A 16,751-nucleotide genomic window follows, 5' to 3' on the forward strand; every position below is an offset into this window, starting at 1 on the left:
GCAGCATTCCCACTGGGCTACACCTGGCCTGGCTCCAGAGTGTTAGCACCTTCCCCTAATCCACGTTTTGTTTAGCAAATACCCTTTGATTCTCTTGTTGTCCTATGTGAATCTTGTCTGAGAGTTTCCCAAGGATACAAAGCCTATGCAAAACTTTGTTTGGCAAACCCGGAAAACTGTGGTACCTGATGAATCAAGAAATTTGTACTTGGCATTGTATTTTTGGAAGCTTCTTTCAGGTTGTTTAAGCATATGGAAATCAGCTGGCTAAAGTGTAAATATGGAGAAAAATAAAAATGCCCTGGGCGAAGCGAAAGTGCTTTAGTCCTTAGAGGCTGAATTCCCCTGAAGCCAAGAAAGGCTAGATTCATTTAAGGTGCCTATGAGTCTTCACTCAATGGACCCACATGAGTCCACACACTCACACCGCACAACAATTCCAAAAAGGCATCCCACAAGCATACCAAAGAACAGTGTTGGAAGACTAAAACATGTCTCATTCCAAAAGAAACTTCAGAATAGTTAGAAATTTGTTATCTTAGCACTGTGATTACTAAATTAAATCATCTGATGTAAACACTACTGATGAGAAACTTTAGAATAGTTAGAAATTTATACCCTAGCACATTATTACAAAATAAAATCATCTGATATAAACACTATTGATAGTTGAGGACCAAAACCAGCCAATATTCTTTCTAACAAATTATGACAAGTCACCATTTACAGGTTGTGGTTTTCAGAAAACTATTTGTGGATTTGGGGTTCAATGAAATATTGTGGACTTTCAAGTTAAATATAAAAATGAAGTGTTGAAGCTAAATATTTTTTTTTTTTTTTAAGATTTATTTATTATGTATACAGCATATATGACTGCAGGCCAGAAGAGGGCACCAGATCTCATTGTAGATGGTTGTGAGCCACCATGTGGTTGCTGGGAATTGAACTCAGTACCTCTGGAAGAGCAGTCAGTGCTCTTATCCTCTGAGCCATCTCTCCAGCCTTTTTTTTTTTGTTTTTTTTTTTTGGTTTTTTCGAGACAGGGTTTCTCTGTGTAGCTTTGCGCCTTTCCTGGAGCTCACTTGGTAGCCCAGGCTGGCCTCGAACTCACAGAGATCCGCCTGGCTCTGCCTCCCGAGTGCTGGGTTTAAAGGCGTGCGCCACCAACGCCCGGCTGAAGCTAAATATTGAAAGGAGCTTTCAGCTGGGCGGTGGTGGCACACGCCTTTAAATCCATCACCTAGGAGGCAGGGGCAGGTGGATCTCTGTGAGTTCGAGGCCAGCCTGGTCTACAGAGTGAGTTCCAGGACAAGCTCCAAAGCTACACAGACAGAAAAATAAAAATAACAACAATAAAAACCAAACAATAATCCCCCTCCTCCTGCCAAAACCCAAGAGCTTTCAAGTTGAATATAAAAGTGATGGGAGCCATAAGCCTAAGTGACCCTTGACAAACATGCCACTATATTTGGGCTTCTCTTCTCTTTCTTAAATCTAGGCCTTGCTTAAGTCTCCATAGCACCAGAACCTCTTCTCAAAATACCAGAACCTCTTCTCAGAAATCCGGTGACCATGCTGCAGATAGGCAAGAGTAGATAGATAATCCACATAGCAATGTTCCCTGCTAGCTGAACAACCCATGATTAAAGTCCCCTCTCTGCTTGCACCCTCCTTTGCCTCTGCCTATATATGCCTTAAGAGGAAAATAAAAATTTGGAGCTTGATCAGACATCCTGTCTTGCTCTCATTCTTTGTGTCTCTTGTCCCTCTCATTCGCCGGCCCTCCCTTTAGGCCCCCGTTGAAGACCCCTCTGGCTGGGGCATAAAAGCAAAAGTTTACCATATGTAGTGACATACTCCCAGTAATTAGGAGACAGAAGCAGGGGCACCAAGAGTTCAAGGCCAGTCTAAGCCACATAGCTAAGTTCAAGGTTAGTGTGGGCTACCTGAGACCCTGTCTAAAAACCAAATGCGAAAATAGTAACAAAAACAAAAGGTTACTGGACATTGAGATAAACAAATTACTGAAAAACTACTTCAGGAAAGAATTAGTTTGCTCATGAGAGGTAGCTTAACAACTGAATAACTCTTCCCTTTTTCGTAAAACAGCAGTAGCTGCATTTCTAATACCCATGTATTCTGCAGTAAAATTTGAGAACAGAGTGAAGTCACCTAAGAATCTGAGGCTCCATGTAAGTAGTTCTATGTCTGAAATCTTCTCATACAAAGTTTTTGAATCCTATTGCACATTAGTTAATTTATTGTAAAATTATTAAGATATCTAACTTAATTTCTGTTTTTAGTAGGCTGATATTTTGGAATATAGAACTGAAATCCGTGGCACTACTGATAAGGGTATACCCTTATCAATTTATTTAAAAAATCAGCTGTGTGCTGAGATAGTCAAGTATTCATAGAAATTCCATGAAGATGCTATTTATTTTTGAAACACTTTGCTGTTGTATTTTCTGGGACTATCAGAGTCTACTTGACCTATTCTGAAGCACCACTTCAAGAGTATCATGTGCAATAATAACAAATTCTGATGTCATTTAGTTCTTTTAAATTTCTCACCACTTTGAACAGCTGATTTGAAATATGGTAAATCCTCGAACACAAATGAAGACAAAAATTATCACAGACCTGTACTTGTTCAATTTCTTCTTTGTAGATACTAGAATACATTAATGAACATTCAAGGTTGACGAACCCATGTTGATGGTATCCATGTTTTCTTACTGTTTAGATCCAGGAATGACTTGGAGCTTGATGGTCACTGTCATTTCTGATACCTCTGAGGAGAGTGTGGTACATGACAACTTTATGTATATTTGTGTTCTCATGAGAATGACAGTGGTAAGTTTAGTACTGGATGGATTGGCTTAAGACTTCCCCATTTGGAGTAGGTATGAGTTCTCTGGTGTTTGGTAAGAGAAGAGCTGTGTGTGAAGGCTTTGTCACAGACCTTGTACTTGTATGGCTTATCTCCTATGGATCCTCTGGTGCTGAGTAAGATTGGGTGCTCTAATTGAAGGCCTTGCCACAATCCTGACACTCCTAAGGCTTTTCCCCAGTGTGTATCCTTTCATACTGGCTGAGTGATGAGCTGTGGCTGAAGGATTTCCCACATTCAATGCATCCATAAGGCTTTTCTTTGGTGTGAATCCTCTGCTGTTCTATGAGAAAGAAATTCTGGCGGAAGGCTCTACACTCACTACATTCATAGAACTTCTCTCCTATGTGGCTCCTCTGATGCTGAATGAGGGAAGCAAGCTAGCTTTTCCCCATTATTTTCTGATATTCGTTAGAGTTGAGCTGTGGCCGAAGGCCTTGCCAGTCACTGCATTCATAGGGCTTTTCTCCTGTGTGAAGGCTTTCTCCCACTCACAGCCTCCATAAGGCTTCTCTCGAGTGTAGATTTGATGGTGTTTCGTCAGGGATGAGCTATGGCTCAAGGCCTTGCCAAATTCTCAATGACAGGGCTTCTCTCCATTGTGGGTTCGTAGGTGCTGGGTGAGGTGGATAACTTGATGAAAGGCCTTCCCATAACTCACTGCACTCATAGGACTTGTCAACTGTGTGAGTCTGCTCATGCTGGTGGAAGGAGGAGCTGAAGCTGAAGGATTTCCCACATTTACTGCACTCATATGGCTTCTCACCTTTGTGAGTTCTCTGGTGCTGGATCAGTGGGGCAATCTGGTTGCAGGCCCTTCCACACTAAGAACATTTGTACAGTTTCTCACCGGTGTTGATTGTTTATGGTGTTTGGTTAGTGCTTAACCATTTCATATTCACAGCATGAATAAAGTCTTCCTTCTCCTGTGTATATTTGGTGATGTTCAATGAGTGCTGAACTGTGACTAAAGGCCTTTAGAAATTTCTGGCATTTGTAGAGTTTCTTTTTTGTATTAGTTTTTGATTGATCATTTGAGTCCAGCTTCTCCCTTTCCATGTGTTCCCCACATGTGAGGGGGCCTTACTTTTCAAAAGTCATTGGTTGAGCTGAGAGATCAGTGCTCAGACTCAAGTTTTCCTCAGCCCCATTCTTTCTTCTAAGTGGGTATTTTCACAGGAATGAAAATCACCTGCTCCACTTACCTCTCACACCTGTGTTTTCAGGGACCTACACTGTTCTTATTCTTGAAGTGCCATACACCACCCCCAGTTTTCCCATCAGAAAAACTACTATTGGATAATTTTCCAGAGATGCTTTTTTTTGATCTGAAAATATGTTTTCTTGTCTGATTTCTAAATCTGAAAGAAACAAGAAATGGTTCCAAGAGAAAAGAGTTTGTGTGGCATGTAGGTTGAGTTTGTGTATGTGTGTGTGTGAAACTGATAATTTTGAAAAGTTTAGTGCATGAGTTTAAAAATAGCTTTTATGGGGGCTGGAGGGATGGCTTGGTGGTTAAAAATACTTGTTCTTGCAGAGGATCTAGGTTTAATTTCCTACATGTCAGCCCACAACCATCTATAACTACAGTTCCAGGGCATCCAATGCCCTCTTCTGATCTCTGTAGGCACCAGGCATGCATTGGGACACACACATACATGCATGCAAGCAAAATACATATATAAAATAAAATTTAAATTTATATATAGATTTTAACCAGAATGGAGGCACATACTTGTCTTCCTTGTATGCAAGAAGCTGAAGCAGTAGGATTCAAAGTATTGAAAATCTTTGGGTGGTGGCACACCCCTTTAATCTCTGTTTTCAGGATGCAAAGGCAGGTGAATCTCTTGAATTTGAGGCCAGCCTGGTCTACAGAGAGAGTTCCAGGATGACCAGGGCTACAAACAGAAACCCTGTCTCAAAGACAAAAGCAAAGAACAACAACAACAACAACAGAAGTATTGAAAGTCTGAGGACAGCTTGGACTATATAGGAAGACACCTAAAAGTAACAGAAACAGAAAAATTTAACTGTTCTTCGAACCCAGAAAGAAATAGCATCCCTACAGGGCAGAGATTCTGTCCATCTGGGCAACAACTGTTGCCCAGCCATAGTAAGTGCTTGGCAGACATACTACATGAGCAGGACAATATTTCTTATCATTCTTGAAAACTGGTAAAGGATCACTGTTCAAACAATGAAACTACTCATTTTCTTAGCACTTACCACAATCTATTCCTTTTCTTAGCACTTACCAAAATCTGTAATTTTACATTATTCTTACTTTATGCTTTGTGTGACCTCCTCCCTGACCAAGCATTAGTTCTGCAAAGATGGTAACTCAGTTTCACTCATATCAAAACTGGTATACGGGGGCCAGGATATAGCTCAGTGGTAGGGGACTTGCCTAGGATGTGTGTGGCCCAGCACCCATGTTATGTGTTCATAACTATATGTAACTCTAGCTTCAGAGGATCTGATACTCTGTTTCCTACGCAGCCAGCATCTGTACACATGACATACATTTAGACAGATGCACATACTTAAATAAACTGAAACACAACCCAGGTTTTCTGCAAGAACAGTAAGTGCTCTTAACCACTGAGCCATCTCTTGAGTCCCTCCTTTGCCCTTTCTGCCATATGATGATGCAGCAAGGTGCCATCAATAATGAATGGGCCCTCACAAGACACTGAATCTGCTGGTACTTTGCTCTTGGAATTTCCAGCCTCCAGGACTGAGAGCAATACATCTCTATTGTTTATAATTGACTCACTCTATTTTGTTACAGCAGCCCAAATAGACGATAAAGATGGTGGTACAAAGAGTAAGAGGGCTCCTGAGAACACAAAAGGATGACCCAGGTCTACCCTGAGATTTTACAACCACAGGGCCAATGTATCTCACTCACCTTGTGTTTCTCTGCTTCTGGTATTTTCAGGTTAGGTCTGTGACTTACTACAATGTATTCTATTTGATATTCCCTACAATTAAGTAATCAAGTTCCTGAAGTCCAAGTCGAGGTATTTGCTTTTAAATGTAAGCCCTACACCTGTTTTTTAACTCAGGAGAACTAGAGTCCACAATGCAAGCAAAGCATCAGGAATAGGGAGGCAGTCTTACTAAGAGAGACCAACAGCCCAAAAGTCTGCATCATCACAGTATGGTATAGGGCCCACTGGGAAGATTCCAGTTGTCCCAACTTCTCCTTGGTAAAATATACAACCAAGCCCTAAAAGGTCACTTGTTTCTGAAACCACAAGTGCCCTTAGCTGAGTCAGTCTAGACTTATTTCTGGTGGGGCAGCTGATTAATAGGAACGTTAAACAGGCTAGAAGGGTTCTCTCCAGTTGAGGTGAAGGTCAGATTTTCCTGTGGAGTCTAGGTGACTGCCTGGAATATGTCAATAGGCAACAGTACCTTAGGCTATAAGGTCATTTCCAACAATTTAGATGAAGAACATCTTTTAAAAGTTTATTTTTATTCTGTATATGTGAGTGAATTGGTGTGTGTGTGTGTGTGTGTGTGTGTGTGTGTGTGTGTGTATGTGCGTGTGTGTGTCTGTCTTTGCCTGCAAGAAGGCAGAGATATCAGACTTCCCTGGAGCTACAGTGGTTAGGTGTCACCTGATGTCCATACTGAGAATCCAACTTGGGTCCTCTACATGTGCTGCTAACCACCGAGCCATGAAATAAAATGGTGTTTGGGAATTAACAAAAAAGTGGCAAAGTATTATGGGCAAGTTAGGGTCCACCAGAAACTGCACTCCTGGAGGTACCCTTACAGCAGCTGTATCTGGGCAGTGAGGAAGGGATTATCTGCAAAAACTGTCAGGCTGGACACCTGTGGGGCCAAAGTTATTCATGGATATTCTTTTTTTTTTTGGTTTTTCGAGACAGGGTTTCTCTGTGTAGCTTTGCGCCTTTTCCTGGAACTCACTTGGTAGCCCAGGCTGGCCTCGAACTCACAGAGATCCGCCTGGCTCTGCCTCCCGAGTGCTGGGTTTAAAGGCGTGCGCCACCACCGCCCGGCTTATTCATGGATATTCTTATCTGAAATGTTTGGAACCAGAAGTGTTTCAGATTTTAGGGATTTTTGAAGTTTGGAATTTTTGCATAGATTTTTTTTTTTTTTTTTTTTTTTTTTGGCTTAAAATGTGCAACAGTTTTAGACTCTCAGATTAAGGATGCTTCAGCCTCTGTGCTTAATCTAACGAAACAAAATTCTTGGTGCAGGGTAGGGGAGGGTGGCAGGTTGAGAAAACATAATCCAGGTGCTGGAGTGGTGGCTCAGTAAAGAGCACTTACTGCTTTTGTAAAGAACCTAGGTTCAGTTCCAGCACCTATGTGGCAGCTCTTAGCCATCTGTAACTCCAGTTCTAGTTGATCCTATGCCCTCTTCTGACTTCTTTGGGCACTGGCATGCACATGGTGCATATACATACATGTGTAAAAAAACACTCATACACATACCTGGGGGAAAAAGCCATAATCCCAGCAACAAATGCTGGGGTAGATGTGGGGAAAAGGGAGCACTAATTCATGCTGTGGGGAATGCAAACTGGTACAGTCACTATGGAAATCAGTGTGGAGGTTCCTCAAAAAGCTAGAAATAGATCTATGATATAATCTGCTATATCATTCTCAGATTCATACCCAAAAAACTCTGTATCCTACTATAGAGATACCTGCTCATTCATGTTCATTGCTGCTCTAGTCACAACAGCCAGAAAATTGCAACAGCCTAAAAGGCCATCAAACAATGAATGGATAATGAAAATGTGGTATATTCACACAATCAAATACTATTCAGCTACTAAGAAAAACGAAATTATTAAATTCGCAGATAAATGGATGGAGCTGGAAACAATCATTCTGAGGCAACCCGGACCCAAAAAGACAAACTTCTTTTTTTCCCCCTCCTATCTGTGGGTGTTAGCTTTGAATCTTCGGGATATGTATGTTTCATTTGAAATACTCATAGAAGTCAGTCAATTTTGTAAGGGGCCACAAGGATGTGTGTGTGTGTGTGTGTGTGTGTGTGTGTGTGTGTACGTGTACATGTGCACGGGTGATTTCATGGGAGGGGGGTGACAGAACAAAGTGGTATGCAAGACTTAAAGGGTAATAACACTACAGGAAGGCTTAGATTGGGATGGGAAATAGGAGGGCATGGTAGATGCAGAAATACTGGGGGGGGGGTTAACTAACATTAAAGACATTTTGAAAAACATCACGAGGAAACCTACTACTGACTGTACAAGCTTGTTGGTGTTGTTCACTGCTGGATATCGGGGATTTCTCCTGTCTCACCCTGCGAAAACTGGGATTGCAGACACAACAAGTGAGGACACCATCCGGCTGGCTTTACATGGGGTTGGGAATTCGAACTCAGTTCTTCATGCTTGCACTTTGCTTGCTCAGCATCTCCCCAACTCCTTAGTATTAATGTAAGCATGAGAATGGTGGCTGACACCCAGAGCGGCACTCAATTTGTCTTAGGCAGCTGGGAAAGGTGGGACAGAAGCCCTTCCCTCTCGGGTAGACTGTTTTCAATCACTGCAATATTTGCCCCAAGCTCGGGGATTCCAAGTCTTGGGACAAAGCTCGGACCCGGGGCCAAGATCCTCCTCAAAGACCCCGAGATCCCTAGAGGCCAGCCCCACCTCCTCGGTCCCGTCCCTTTGGCCCCCGGAGCGACACCCGCAGGGGTAAAGAAGCAGAGAGAGCTCCACGCGCACCGGTGCGGTTGGGTACCTTCTCCGACTGTGGCCTCAGACCCCTCCCCTCGCCCGCCCAGCCTCCCACCTCCACCCCAACGCCCCCATCTTACTCACCGCCGAGTCGCAAAACAAAGGCCGCGGCCACTAGCTGGGGTTGCGCCTGCGCGCCGACTACACCTCCCAGAGGCCCCTGCGTGCGCTTCCGGTCTCGCCCCTTGGTCCTGAACCTCGTGCTGTGGCCGGCGGGCTCGGAGTGCGAGCGTAGGCCAGGATCGACCTCGGTGTGTCACTGGTCACGAACCGCAGGAGGAAAGCTGAGAGCAACACCAGAGCTTAATGCTGTGGCCCCCAGAGGGCTGCGCGCGGGCTTTACGTCTCTCTGCTCGCCCCGGCTCCTCGAACTCGGACTCTTGGGCGCCTGAGAAGTCGGTTTCCTGCCCGCTTGTGCCTCCCGACACTACAATTCCCAGAGGGCCACGCGCGCATTCGCGTTAGGTGCTCGGCGCTGACCTGTTTACCTCCATGCTGAAGAGTTTTTGACTGACTGAAGGGCTAATATAGGATCTGAAGAAGTTGAGAGAGGTAGTGGGAAGGGGCCTGGTAACGGTTTCCCGGACATGAAAAGCCCTGAGGTGTTTGATGAAGAGAGGAGGTTGGTAGTGAGAATGCCAGGACATTTGAGCATTGACTTTGCTTTCTTACTGGAGACGCAACCGTTAACTCTGTAAGACAAAAGCTGTGAATAAAACACGAGCACAAGTTTTATCTCAGAACACCAAAGACATCCCCGGAAGATCAGCCATAGGCAGTTACCAGGCCGTATTTAGTACCTCAGTATAAAAATCAACATATGCATGTACTTTGTTATGTAATTATTGAAATTGTGCTATTGAGCAGGAGCACAATATTCAAAGATGAGATGCTTCTGAAAGAACCCCCAGGGGAGATCTTCCTTCAGGAGAGACCCCAAACCCAAGGAACACACCGAAACCACCGATCAGATGCAAACAGCAAGAAGGTTTATTAGACCAGGTACCTGGGGCCAAGTCTCTCGGAGGACTTGCGCGCTTTCCTAGGGCAAAGGGGACTTTTTATGGGATTCCAGGGGCAAAGGCGCGGTTACAGAAGCGAGAAGCATAGTTACAGGGTCCCTATTGGTTGTTTCAAAGAAGGCCAGGGTGAACTTGGGGTCGTATGTGTGTGGCTGACTTGGCCGTGCTCAGGGTATAGTGGGTGTTTTTCCAGCCCAGCTGCTTATTCCTCAAGGCCAGGGGGCCAGCCATAAAATATCCTGATTTGACTCAACTGTTTTTTTCCCAAGGCCGCCGACCACAGTTATTTCTCTACCAAGGCTGGATGGCTGGCCATAGTTATCTCTCTCAAGGCCGGGTGGCTGGCTACGGCTGTGAACTCCTGTTTTTCTGATTCCTTCAGAATGGCGTTTCTTAGGCTAAGTTATTGGGGGGGGGGGCATTTCATCGGCCCAACGCCCCATGTCCTCATAATGGAGCGGGGGTCTTTCACTTCCATTCACTGAACTGTCGTTTTCTGAAAATTCACCGCCAACGCCATTCACTGGGGTAGCAGTGGAATAGGTGTGGCATTCATTGTCACTAAACAGTGCTTTCACATCCTAATGTGTGCAAAGTCTTTTGGCCTTTGCCAAACAACACAGCCAAGAAAGAATGTGGACAAAGATTTATTACCTGTAGCAGGTAAGCAGAGCAAAAGTGATAGCGTTTAGGGGTGCAGGGAAGGGTTCATTTTCTCTGTCAAAGAAAAGGTGAAGCAGTGTGTGGTGGCGTAGCACCTTTGATCCCAGCAACGGGGAGGCAGAGGCAGGTGGATCTCTGAGTTCGAGGCCAGCCTCGTCTACCTAGAGTTCAGGACAGCTAGGGCTGTTACACCATCAGTGCCACCACCACCTCCCCCACAAAAAAGAAAAGGTGAAAGAAGTGTTACCAGAAATCTTGGGGAGTCCCAGCAGAGCTATCATATAATACCTGGGAAATTAGGGCCCCCCCTTGAGGTTCTTAGTTTAACTAGTAAGAGAATTTAAGAACAGTTACAGATGGAAGCTTGAGGAACAAACAGACTCAAACAGAAGCTTGCAGAGTTTTAAATGAAAACCCCAAGGCAAGCTAACTATGAATCTCCCAGCTGCCTAGAAAGAAGAATGGAGAAGAACAAAAGCCGTGCTGTTTGAGATAAGGCTGCAGGAGGTCAGATATCTGCCAGCAGATATCCACATGCTGCAGAAGAGAGGAGCTTTAGAAAGAGAGCAAGGAATTTCAGTGTTAGAGAGTTTTGGTCTTTGGTAAACATTCTTATTTTATGTATATGAGTGGTTTGTCTACATGTATATATATACTGTGTTCAGTAGTGTAGAGGGCATTGGATCCCTGTAGGATCTGAAGTTACAGTTTTGAGCCATCGGGTAGGTGCTGGGAACAGAAACAGAACCCTGTGCTCTTTTATTTATTTATTTTTCCTCTTCACAAGACAGGGTTTCTCTATGTAGCCTTGGCTGTTCTGGAATCCTGGAACTCATGCTATAGACCAGGCTGGCCTCTAACTCACAGAGATCCTCCTGCTTCTGCCTTCCCAATGCTGGGATTAAAGGTGTGGGACACCAACCCTGTGCTCTTAAACTGCTGAGTCACGCCTCCAGCCCCAGTTAGGACATTTAAAAGCATACTGAGGCTCTGGCCAGCATCTAAAAGAAAAAGTTATACTTTTTGAAGGTGGATAGACTAAGTTGAACCTCATGGTGGCTCATCTCTTAGGTACTGCATTGGAGGTGGGGATTCTGGGAAGAAAAGAAAAGCACATTACCATAAAGTGAACTCACCTTCCTTGGGGCAGTCCAAGCCAGGTCCTTGATTAACTCTTAAGGGAGCAGACTATGTAAAGTTCCTGTTCTTTACAAAAGGAGATATTTCCAAAGCAATACCTCCCCGAAACAAAGGAAGCATGGGAATTTTATTCTGGGCATCTATTTCTATGTGTCAGCAGGGATGGGACAAAGACTCGGCTCCTCACCGCCACTCTCAGTAGCCTGAATTGTTTACCTGAATTTTTAGGGATCTCCACTTAGGCCAAACTAGGATTCATGGCTTCCAAAAAAGATTTCAGGAGTAGCAGATTAATGAAATAGAGTTGGAGATTTTTAAAAATAATTTATTTTTATTTTATGTGTATTGGTGTTTTGACATGGGTGTCAGGTCCTCTGGAACTGGAGTCACAGACAGTTGTGAGCTGCCATGTGGGTGCTGGGAATTGAACCCAGATCCTTGAGAAGAACAGTCAGCTCTCTCAACCACTGAGCCATCTCTCGAGCCCCAAATTTGGAGATTTTTAGGAAAGATAAATTTAAAAAATGTGTTTATGTTTTTGCCTGCATATATGCATGTACACCACCATGTGTGTGTCTGTTGCCTGTTGAGACTGGAAGATGGTGTCAGTTCCCTGGAACTAGATGGTTCTGAGGTGTTGTATGGTTTCTGGGAACCGAACTTGGGTCCTCTGCAAGATCAACAATTGCTCTTTATCAATGAACCATGCCTCCATATCCTGAAGGATATATATTTTTAAAGATTTATTTATTATGTATATGGTGTTCTGCCTGTATGTATGCCTACATGCCAGAAGAGGGCACCAGAGCTCATTATAGATGGTTGTGAGCCACCATGTGGTTGCTGGGAACTGAACCCAGGTCCTTTGGAAGAACAGTCAGTGCTCTTAACCTCTGACCATCTCTCCAGCCCAGAAATATTTTTAGTACAGGTTAAAGCATGAGAGTTAAAAGAAAAAGAAGCAGTCATAATAAAGACACATTCAAGTAGGAGTGTGTGCTTCCTAAGGAAGAGTAAGGAAAAGACCCGCCCAAGGGAGAGCAAGCAATTGTCTGAGTGCTAGCCATGCATGCTATATTGGTGGTTCTTATATCTCAAAAGGCTGCTAAGAAATCCTCCCTCCCCATTCTTTCTGTTTTTAGGCAATAGAGAAGAGAGATGACTCCAGAGATGCTGTGTATGGAATTATAATCTGATAAGGTAAAACTAGAAGTTATCAGGGTCCTACAAAAAGTTTGTTCTTTCCCTATAAATGGGATTTCTGGTGAAATTATGAGAAGACTGCAGACTTATAGTTTGAAGAGGACTTTAAACAGTTGATATTGTTCTGCAATTTTTGCTTCTCTGCTGGCAAGAGGCTCCAACCAGACTCTGGAGTGAGGGGCTCCCTTTTCATGTCCCCAAGATTTTGTTTGACTTTTGGATCTGCTTCAATATAGAAAAACACCCTGTGTTCATACCTCCTTAGGAATAGTGTCACAAAACAAAGGGTGTGAGTTGAGGAAGGCAATGAGGACTTTTCTCCTGGGCTTGGAATTGTCACTATATAACCATTGGCTAGATGTTAACAAATGCCCCTGTTCCAGGCACTAAGGCTGGGTGCTTCGTCACATTGGCTGCACTTCAAACTACTAGCAGCCGGCTACTAAGGAATTCTGTTCCCCCAGACAATGGCTCTGTTGCTGCCACTAAAGGCAGCTTTTCCTAAGTCTCTATCATTCTAAGAAAACTCGAGATTCATAGGCTAGGGTGAAAACCTGCGAGCTCAGAGAGTTAGAGTAGTTAAGTGGCTCACTTCCTCTCTTTGCTGGCGTCCTGTAAGCCACTCTTCTTCCACACCACCCCAGCTAAAAAACCCATGCCATGCTCCTCCCTGCTACTTCCTGCCAACTAGTTGCTAACTCCACCTCTCTGAGCCCAGTTTAATTTTATTTAATTAACGCTCATGCAGCACATCTTTATGTAGTTAAGCAAATGCAGCATAAACAAATGTAATACAGCTTTGCCTAGTTAAACAAATATTCCACAACAGGTGGGAAAACATGTGACTGGACTGACATGGCTTTGGTTCATCAGAAGCCCACAGTTCTCTGGGTGCACACCACCAAACAGAGCAGAAGCTTGCTGAAAGTCGGAGTGCCTAAAATCAGCTTGGAAGTAGAAAGTCCCTGGAGGATAGGAAGGGCCACCATAGTAGGATAGTCAGGGCTGTGTTCTGTGTCACGCGCTGTTGGCTGCTGGTCTCTGGAGTGGGGGTGTTGCATGTAAATACTCACTGTGCAAAGTGGTTTCAGGAGGGAGAACCAAATGAGAGTGCGGAGGCCTTGTTATTCTCTTTACTGTCACTTAGGGTACAGGTAATGCCATGGAGCAGCTGCTTAATTTTCTTGGTAGTTAAAATTGACTTGGCCCTTCAGGGCAGTGCTGGCTCATTTATGTAATTATAACTAGTTGGGAAATGTCCCTTGTGAGAAAATTGACTTTGTAGAGTCAGGATGATCACCCCCACACATGCAGGACACCTCAAATCTAGATCCATTGGGAGGCGGCCTGGAGCCAGGAAGAAGTTTCCAATATATATATACAATTAAATATATTTATACAGATATAAATATATATTTATATATTTCAAATATCTCTATCTATATCCATGTATTTGACAGAGTCTCACTATGTAGTCTTGGCTGTCCTGGAACTCTGGAGATCAGGCTGGCCTCAAACTCACAGAGATCCGCTTGCCTCTGTCTCCCAAGTGCTAGGATTAAAGTTGTGCCACCACAACACCCCACTACCCTCAGCTCAAAACTTTTTATTAGCAAAACTTTATCCCAAATGAAATCTTTTTTTTTTTAGTAAATTTATTTTACAACATCATTTAGTTCAACATAATAGCCACAGATTCCCCTGTTCTCCCACTCTCGCCCCCCTCCCCCTCCCCCCAAATGAAATCTAATGCAAAAATTCCAACCTCAAAACCAAAGTATTTGAAAGTAGACCTACTATAGCTAACAAGGACTGGGGTACAGGGAACAGGATTCTATTTGAAGTGTTGAGAATATTCTGCAACTAGGTTGTAGTGGTGGTTATGCAATGCTGGAATCTTTCTAAAATCTATGGAACTTCTAAGGGACAGCTGACATTTAATCCCTAGTTCATGGATGTCTGATGGGGTCCCACACCCAGGGTACAGGATCTTCTGAATTGCAAGAGAAACCAGTGGTTCAGAGTCTCCATTGTACTGGTTCTAGTTTGGGATCAGTTCTTTCCTTTCTCCCCACAGGATATTTGGCAGTGTCTGGGGATGCTTTCAGATGGAGTAAGGGGTGTTACTTGTCATCTACCTAATGGAAAGGTGCTCACCTCATAGTATACAGAAAGTTGAAAGAAAAAGAGAGATGATGGTTCCATGGACAAGATACACTTTTCAAAAGCACATTACAAGTGGTCTGCTGCCTTATTGAGACCCTAGCTCCTAACAGCCCACTGAACTATGAAATCATCATGGACTTAATGATAAAGCTAGTGCCCTTATGGTCTCATCACGTCTTGATAATACCATCAACTGAGGACCAAACCTTCAACACCCAAGATAACAATATCATAACATTCTACCCTTGGCTTCCAAATGCTCATGCTCATCTTTATAAAGCAAGACATATTTAACTCATCTCCAAGAGTCTTAATGTCTCAATAGTTCTAGTGTTTCTCAAAAGTCCAAGTATAGAGTATCTTCTGAGACTCAAGGTAAAGCTTTAGCTGTGAGCCCCCTAAAAAGCAAAGAACAAGCTTCATGCTTACCAAATACAATAACACAACAAGCATTCTCATTCCAAAAGGAGGAAATGGAGACATAGAAAGGAGAGATGGGCCTTGATGGTGGGGCACACCTTTAATCCCAGCACTTGGGAGACAAAGGCAGGTGGATGCCTGCGAGTTTTAGGTAAGCCTGGTCTATGTTAGCTAGTTTCAGGCCAGCCACATAGTGAGACCCTCTCAGGAGGGAGGGAGGGAGGGAGGGAGGGAGGGAGGGAGGGAGGGTGGGAGGGAGAGAGGGAGGGAGGGAGGGAGGGAGAGAGAGAGAGAGAGAGAGAGAGAGAGAGAGAGAGAACAAGAGATGACTGAAACTCAGAAGGGTAAACATTAAGTCCTGTAGCTCTGTGCTTTGAATACAGAATATGTGATGGCATGATGTTACAGTAGCCTTGATCAGAGCTCTGTGGAGACACATTAGGGAAGCTATTTTTCTGGCATGGGTGGAGATTTAATATTTCAAGTTATCCCAAACACAGAAGAGTTAATCCAGGTGTGTAGTTGTGTTAGTCAATCATCTAGCCATAGGACCAGGCTAGTTCACCTTAAGCCATGAATAATTATACCTTTACTGAGCTAAAGGTATAACTTTGCTTCCGTACCGCACCCTTCCAAATTCCCAACCCAAAGGGCAGTCAGTACAGAGCCTTCAGGACTCAGAAAAGCACAACTTTCCATTTTCTTCTTTCTGTCTCTCTTCTAAGATGCTTTCCCTAACATTTTGGGCTTTACATTCTCTCTAAAGCTCCCCTTTCCCACCATGTGGGTGACTGCTGGCCATTGTGGCTGACTCCCATGCCTAACATTGCAAACAGCATGGCTTCTTTCTCTTCTTTATCTCCCTCCTCTGGGCTGCTGGTGAGGGACACAGTGGCCTGCTTTGGAGTTTTTTTTTAAACTTTAATAAAATCATCCTCAAGTTTCTTTTTTTGAGTTTGTTCTTCAGTTATTTGAATAAGAAGACTAAGGAAGAACCTGTAAGAGGAACTCTGACAACTCTAGTGGGATTCCCCAAATTTTCTGGGAACAGTGTGAGCTCCAAAAGGGCTTTGACAGTTCTGTCTCTGTGGCTTTTCTGGCTGTAGCCCACATGACTTTTCTCCTGGGCTGACTTTGCCTGTTGCCTGTGACATTCTATAGACATTCATATTCCTGGCATCTTGAACTTCCTGGTATCTCTAGGGTATTTGACATCATTCCTGTAGATGCATACATTGTTCTGTCAGAGACTGCCTGCAGGGCATCCTATCATCTTACAAACTGTCTGACTTCTCAGGCTTTCCTTCAAAATTTGAGTGGGGGCTGGAGAGGTGGCTCATGGTTAAGAGCACTTGCTGTTCTCCCAGAGGACCTGGTTTTGATTCTCAGCACCCATATGGTGGCTCATAACCATCTGTAACTCCAGTCCCAGGGGATCTGACACTCATTTTTGGCCTCTGAGATCACTTTTTTCCATGTGATGCACAGA

The sequence above is a fragment of the Peromyscus leucopus genome, chromosome 1, assembly GCF_004664715.2.
Source record: "Peromyscus leucopus breed LL Stock chromosome 1, UCI_PerLeu_2.1, whole genome shotgun sequence".
NCBI classification, from domain to species: domain Eukaryota; kingdom Metazoa; phylum Chordata; class Mammalia; order Rodentia; family Cricetidae; genus Peromyscus; species Peromyscus leucopus.